The sequence below is a fragment of the Enoplosus armatus genome, chromosome 13 (assembly GCF_043641665.1).
Source record: "Enoplosus armatus isolate fEnoArm2 chromosome 13, fEnoArm2.hap1, whole genome shotgun sequence".
Classification (NCBI taxonomy): Eukaryota; Metazoa; Chordata; class Actinopteri; order Centrarchiformes; family Enoplosidae; genus Enoplosus; species Enoplosus armatus.
Window position 1 is genome coordinate 11,132,501 of NC_092192.1, and position 8,363 is coordinate 11,140,863.

Sequence of the window (8,363 nt, forward strand, 5' to 3'; positions counted from 1 at the left end):
CTCCTTTGTATATTCAGTATTATGCTGGGAAAATATAATTCTCTCACCCCTCAGTCCCATGTTGAAACAGTCTTGTATGACTGCTGTGCAAGACGTTTCAGTTATTTTTACACACCTTGCTGGCGGCCTCGTCTCAGAACCAATTATTGTGATGCTTTTTTAATTATTTGAATATGATATTCAAACAATCACGAATGCTCAAATTTAGTCCCTGATTAACTGTGAACTGAGCAGCACCAGGATGTAAATCAGCATAACATCACAGACTAAAGTCTTGATTTTCTGGTTTCCAGCTGTGGTAGAGAGATACACACACACACACACACACACACACACAAAGAGCTAATGGTATGTCCTACTTAAGAAAAAAATAAAATCATCCTCTGTGAGTATTGGTAGCCTTGAAATGACAGAACTGAGGGATCATTATCGTTGTTATGTATAGACTTTGGAGTGATGCTCTTTTTGCGTACTCTTACAGCCACACTGAGGTTGGCTTTGATCGTTACTATTTTCTGAAGTGCCTTGATTTCTGCCAATAGCCAGCAAACTGAACACTGCTGTAATAATCATCCGTGGGCGAGGATGGGGGGTCTGTCAGTCTACTCTCAAGGTAACAACATTGGCAGGAATTTGAGGAAAAAAAATGCAGGAGTAACATTTTTGACTGCAGCTTCAAACATCCAGCATTTTTTTATTTAGCATCATCAGTCAGCAGGGAAGCTGCAGAGATCCACACATTCACACCAAGGACCAATTAGGCTATCAACAATCCACATCAACTATTGAAGACGTATTACTTGTTGAAAATAAAATAACTCAACAGCAGAAGTAATTATTTGCACTACTCATTACATTACTGTGTTACTCAGCCAAGCTTCATCAGTTGTGCCGTTTAACAACTTTAAAGCCACCACACCTACATGACATCCAGAGCATCATACACGTGGTTCAATAAGCAGCCAGACTACAGGAGGTATTTTAATGACCAACAACAACTAGCTTAGCCCCCGTCCTCAGATTGAAGCTGAAGGATTCAAACAGTGTCCAACAAAGGCCGTGTGATTCCTGAATGTTAGCTTACGAGTGGCTGGCTAGCAGCTAAGAGGACACAACATGTAAACAAGACAACTTTGGAGTTACCAAAAAGCATGTTGCTCCTCTTTTGGCAGCCTCTGCACCAGCCTCCCATCCAACTCCTGGTGAGACAGCATACAAGCCGACCCCTGAAATGGCCATTCCTACAATATATGCAGCATATTAAGAGTGTTTACAGTATATGAATAGTGCTGGGTATGCCTACTCCTTCTAAACTGCTCATCAACCAGCATAATCCCTTTTTAATATTACCTTGATGTTATAACCATCTAGAAACTGTGCAAATCTTGTCACAATAAAAGTAAACCCTCCTTCAAACTAATCATTACAAGAGACGAAAATTACAGTCATCTCGCAAGAGTGTCCGTTTTTCATGTCTCCCTTGTGTCTGATTTCCCTGAGCACGCACAAACACTGATCATTTTATCGAAACGTGTGCCTGATGTGTTTGATTCCTGTCTCTCTCTCTGTCAGTCTGTCTGTCTTCCATTTGTCAGAAAGACCCTCTGCTTTTTTTTTTTGTCCTTGTCCCCCATTTTCCTCCTGTCCTCCTGGCTTCAGCAGCATGTCAAATGGATAATCAATAGCCTCCTGTGGCTTTGTTCCTCTGCATGCTATATAATGGTTAGCATTGCCAGTGTGCTGAACACACTTCATTAACCACTGGTTGCAGTGGTTTGTCTTTTCCAGTGCATACCCAGCTCCTCGTCAACAGTATGACTAATGCACCTGACAGTTATGGCAATGACACATATATTTCAACTGTTCTGGCACTGCATGGTGACGATATTCTCATCACATTTGGATTCACTCCAAGTCAAGTCATGAAAAACAGATTTTCTTTGCTTATTTATCATCATCTTTATTTATTTGTCTTTTATACTCAAACATACATATATAAAAGTGCACATATGGCTTTCTGTATGTGTGGTGGTATGTAGAGGGGGTTAAAATCAATCATAAAGTATGTGTAGTATAGTAGTAGTAGTAGTAGTAGTAGTAGTAGTAATAGTAGTTGTAGTAGTAAGTAGACGCAAGCTGGTTGAAAACCATGAAGTACATCTTATATCACACATACTGTGCCCACACACAGACACGCACATACAAGATGTAAAAAAAAACAAAATTCAAGTCAAAACATGAATGTGGGAGGCCGAATGCAAAATAAGCAGGGGAGACAAAGAGTATGGAGAAATGGACAGAGAGAGAGCGATGGCTGTGTGAATCGTAAAGAAGGATGGAGAAGCTCAGAGATAATCCAGAGACTGCTGTCAGCAGTTCTGCCTCAGTGCGTGTGTGTGTGTGTGTGTGTGTGTGTGTGTGTGAGACAGAGAGAGAGAGAGAGAGAGAGAGAGAGAGAGACCTGCATGTGGTGTTATTGAAAGTCACACAGGTATGGCGTTTCTATTGTGGACTTGTCAGCGAGGGAGACAAACGTCACCTCACATGTGACACCTGAACACAGTGAACTCTGCTGTGGGGATGAAAAGCTGACTTCCAGTCAACAAATCAATACTTTTATTTATCAGGGAGAACGTGGAATGTCTTCCGTTGCACGCGGCGCATGTGAATTAGTAAACTTAGCAATTCTCTGTGGTGTTAATGGTTTATTTACACATAATATTGCACATTCACACATCTAAAACTCCTGCCACACGGACAGGCAGGAAAATAAGTGCAGACGGCTCAATACAAACAATGCAATCAACATGGAAACAGCCAATTACAAGACAGAGTTCGCAGCATGGAAGGATGGGCCACTGAAGATTATAATTATTATCTCCAGTTATTGGTGATAAATTGTTGGTACAGTTTTTATTTATGTTTTCGGGTCGTTAGTCAGCCCATCCCATTCTCGTGAACGTGATATCTCAGGAGCGCCTTGATGGAATTTTCTCAAATTTGGCACAAACGTCCACTTGGATGACCTGAACTGATGAAAGGAAGAAAACACTTTTTTGGCCATTTGATGACCATATTTCACTGCTGGTCAGACACTGAACAGGTGACACAATGGGTAAACAATAACGAGCACAGTGCAGGCTTTCCTCCATCTCCTCCATTCTGCTTTTCACTTCCTGCCTCATTCTGAATTTCGAGCATCATCGGAATCACGTCACTGCAAACAACGTATTGCAGTGCGCCAAGCTAATCGTGATCCTGTGAGTGAGTGAGTTTCACCTACAGTTAATAGAGAGGTTCACATCTAAAAAAGCCATGAGAAAACAAAAGCACCACATTTTGTGTAGCTATACTCGATAAGAATCCATCTTTACGTAGTTATCAGATACATGTGTACCTGTTTAGCCAGTACATCTATGATAATCCTTCATTAATCAGTTCAACAATGTATATTCACTGGAATCATACATATGTATCATTAGTATAGTGATAACTTCCATTTAGCCAAAAAATACACCTTTTATTCAATTCCTTCCAAGTAGTCTGGACACACATAGATGTAAACTGCAACTTGACTGGTTGGCGGAGGCAAACAAGCACAGGGCGGTAATTCTAGTTTGTATTTAAATTATTATAATGCTTCAATGAGAAAAGAGAACTTTATATGTTAGCTTTAAGCCTCTTGTCTTTAGAGCACAAACACCTTCTCTCTCTGTTCCTTACCTCCTCTCGTTGCATCAAGTTCTTTTTTTCCTCCACCTTGTATTCCACCTTTCCTTTGATTGGACAAGCTCCCTCACTGGAGATTTTGATTGGCTCAGAAGCTCAGAGAGCCTTGTCGTGCAGTTTCTGTGTCATACGGAGACAAGGCTGTGGTGTCTCTATTTCAGACACTTGCGGAGATGCACAAAGGTGCACAGACAGTTTGTGCATTTAGGAATACTAATGTGCATGCAGACTCACACACAGGCTAATTTCTCAACTCTTTTCATCCAAACACTCCAATGTTATGATATTGAATCTAAATAATTGAAATGGAGTCATATCTGCACTCTATTCCCCGAAGTAATTATATGAAGCAGAGATGGAGACTGTGTGCATCAGGTCCATCATGTCATCATGTTAGTCGCCTTGTTCATTCCATTTCATTTCCTACAAGCGGTAACATTTCAAATGCAACGCTATCCCTCAGCACAGCGAATACACAAGTCAAGGCATTACTTAGTCGCTCAGATCATTTCACAATAATGTTGTGATTCTTTTAGCGGAATTGCAATCGCTAGAAAATAAACCCAAAGAAGACCAAAAGCACATGGAGGCATGACATTTCTTTTTCAAGGAATGAGCTGATGATCTTTTTTCCCTCCTCCAAAAGCACAGTCAATCTCTGCTCCTCTTCCAGTATGATTGTTCATTATTAAACACTGTCTGCAGTCGTGTTGAACACAGTATGGAAGATGTTACCACTGTCACAGCTTTGTACAGTGACACCTTAAGAGAGAACATTTCTGGTTATGATTTCTTCCTCTAAAAGAGATGATTGGTTACTGCTATGATCCGGTGATGGAGCGAAGCCTGCAATATCATTACCTTCGAAAAGGAGGTTAACAACTTGTACGGATAAAACAAATCGATATAACGTGTTAAATGGTGATCTTTAGAGGTGCTGGTAGGCAGTTTTTTTTTTTTTAAAGATTGAGATTTGTATCGACCTTCTTATCAAACGCTCCCAAAATGTCAAACTATTCCTTTTATAGTTTGGGATCATTAATGTGAACAACAATAACAAGATGTGTCATCACAAAACAATACCACTGAAAGTCGTTTTTTTTTATATATAGTCATCATTTTGAAGTAGAGCAGCTGGTTCCAGATCTGAACCAAAAACTAGATCTTAACATTGTGCAATATGGCATTTTTGAACATTTTTACTATTTTCTCATTAACTGCACTTACTTAAATGACTGACAAACATCTAGTGCATGGATCCCATCACTATACATATGACTATATATATATATATATATATGACTATGTGTCATGCATATTAAAAATTTTCGAGGATTGCACAGCCTTGGCAGAGGTATACATTCTCTGAGCACTTTATAGTTTGGAAAACATTTGGCGAGAGGAAAGAGAAATATATGAAATGTGAAGTGATAAATTATTTCTACCCTCAGATAAGTTTCTCTATTCAATTCTTTCTACTTATCATCTATCACTGGAGTCCTATGAGGCTTAGCAGAGCATGTTTCACTCTGCTGTATATCAGATAGCTAACTAACAGAGCTCCCCTGAGCTGCTCAGTTACTGTACATCACATTAATTTATATAATCCCCTGCTCTGTGATCCTTTACATTAACATTTCCAGTACAGTTGCTGCACAGACTAAACCCACAGATTACTTTAGATTATTTTAGCATAGTCAGATGAAAAGATGACAGAAGGACAAGAGACATCAGAGAGAGGTGGGAGGAGATGAAGGGAGTGATTCAAAGAATGATGGAAGAGGAGGGGACGCACAGATGGGTTCAGGATGAGGAGGGAGAAGATAGAGGGAAAGAGGTGGAGAGAAGGGAGGGGAAGAGAGCAAGGCTACGTCAGGAAAAGATGATTACTTCATCAAACTAGTGAAAAGCTGGAACAGAGAGAGAGAGAGAGAGAGAGAGGTGAGGTGGGGAGACTAAGGGAAAAGAGGACATCCACATCTGCAGCCGCTCATACAAGCTGTTTAAACTTAAGCCTAGTCCTAGTTTCTGTGGAGACTTGTGCAACCCTAAATTAAAGAGGTTTCGACACAAACCAGGTCCTCCAAACCTCCAAACGTAACGACAAAGTTGGTCGTTTGTCATTATCTTCCCAAACAATACATACTTTTGTTTTCTGATGTGGTGCCCCTATCGCCAGTACAACAGCATTTGTCAGTGTCATTCATTTGAGCATATTCTGATCCACTACAGCTGTGGTTAATGGTTAAGTCTTTTGTATATAAAGAGCAGAAACACGAGCAATCTTTCGGAACATCTAGCGAAAGTGCGTCACATACAGATGAAGAAATGCACAGTTTTCGACCACCGAGCCCTTCGCCCCCCGTCCACCAGCTATGTTATGTATGCTTGCAGCCTAGAGCCCACACAGAGTGAACTCAATTATACAAACATGGGTTAATGATTAGAAGTAACCATTAGCCAGCTTTTCTCTTAAAAAATAACAAAAAGAAAGAAGAGTAGTAGTACTGTTAAAATCTTAACCATACCCATCCTGTCACTTACTATTTTCTTCTTCCCCTCAGCCTCCCTCTACTCTTCCTCTCCTCCTCACTCTCTATTAAAAATGGTTGCCTCTTCTCACCTCTGCTCGCTCTTACGGGTTTATTTTGGGCCTGTGCCTGTTAGCACAGCAGCACGCGGCGGTTGTCACCCTTATCCACCAGCACGTTGCTTCCCACCCCTTAAATAACGTTCTTCCTGTTAATACTCGTTTCTCTTTGGATCATCTTTTCCCTCCTCGTTGGTCAGTTCAGTCTCGGCCAACTCGTGCACCTTTCTTTTGTTTATCTTCCCTCCCCCCCCTCCTCCCGCTGTCCCTCTCTCCTCCTCCAGTCATTTAGAAGTTATATTTTCAGCCGAGGAAGCGGACATCTTGGCATTAGCCTCCATGCTGGGGTTCATCAGTGCCGGGGTGCGAGGACTCAGCCTGAGAGGTTACGCAGAGGTTACTGCCACAGTGGAACTATAATTACCTCAGCTGTCAGTCAAACTGCAGTGCGTCCACATACGTGCATGCACACACACACACACACACACACACATATATATATATCCTCTTGTGAAGTCAGTAGAACTGTAATTGTATGTTTGGATCTTTTACTTATGAAGGAATACACTGACACTGCTGCTTCTGCCCAACATCCTGCTGTGAGCCAACAAAGGCCGAGAGAGAGAGAGCGAGAGAGAGAGAGAATTATCTCTGTTATCTGTGTTAATATATGTATTATATCTGCTTGATTTTTAGTTTTAGCTACAGTAACGTCTCTGTGGGGCAGTTTAGTCTCTGCTGACTCATGTGTAAGATGCTTTTGGGTCACCAAAGGTCGTCTTTTTAGAGTCCAGTTCTGCATGTGATTGCGTCGCTCGAGGAAACCTTCCGACATCAGAAAACCACTGAGCTAATTAGGGGTTATAGCGGATATTTTTTAAAGGAATTTTCCTATAAGGCTGTGCAGGGGTAGCAGTGGGCGTACTACAGTATAAGACAAAATATCTGTAGGCCAGGGATTTGGTATTAACTTAATGGTGTGCAGGATTTTACAGAGAGAGAGAGAGAGAGACATCTTTGGGGTATGGCAACAGTAAATGGAAAAATATACAATGAAAATAGAAACCCTACACTCCCATTTCTAAACAGATTGCGAAAATACCCTGTCAGTCACCAGAAACATCTATCATGCAAAGTACTCAATTGTTAAAATTTCATTTCCATGTTGTTTGGCATGAAAAAAACAAAATTCAAACAATTCAATAGCCACTTATTTTTTCATCCGGCAACAATCCCCAGCTGTGACAAGTGCCTCAAATGTTTGTTTACGTTTTACTAAAGCATGCATGTGCTTTCACTGGAATATATTCAGCCTCAATGTGCCTCGCGTGTCCAATGGGTGTTATCACATGTTTGTTGCAGCGTCCTGGTCTCAGCTTGTCCAGCCACAGCACAGTAATTGGAAAACAAAGTCAAATTCGTTTTAAATCACATTTTTTGACCTCGTGAAACCTTGAACGATGCCAATTAGTGATGGGTAGTGAGCGCCATACAGCAGAGACAACATCAACATTGTTGTCGGAGTGCGGCTAATGCTGCGAACACAGTGCCACTTGAGTGTGGATTCAGGGAGAGCGGTGTTAAATATTTCAGCTGATGTCCTCGCAGGAGTTTGCTGTACTGAGAGAAAGAGAGAGAGACTCTTGATGTGGTTAACAGCTGAAAGATGGATGAAGACGGATCAAACTAAAACCAGAACAGCAACAACAACAATAAGGCAATAACTGTTTCTAATCTTTGTTTTTCACTGTAAAATGACTGCAGTTTAGAGAATCATTGATATAGAAAATGTTTTGGACTGAGATGGAGTGATGGAAAAAACTGAGCGGGTCCCAGAGTGCTGTGTGATTTGGATCCCAGCTGACTCCTGCACAACTGCTACACCAACATGGGAGAGTCGATGTTGAGGTGGAAAAAGAAATCACCTCAGCTGCTGTTTCTTTTAAACCCTCCTTTTTCCATATCATCTCCTATATCTAATCCTTTCCTATCTTCACTGCATTACTACTCTCACTGCCTCCGTCACTGACCTGGGCCCCTACCA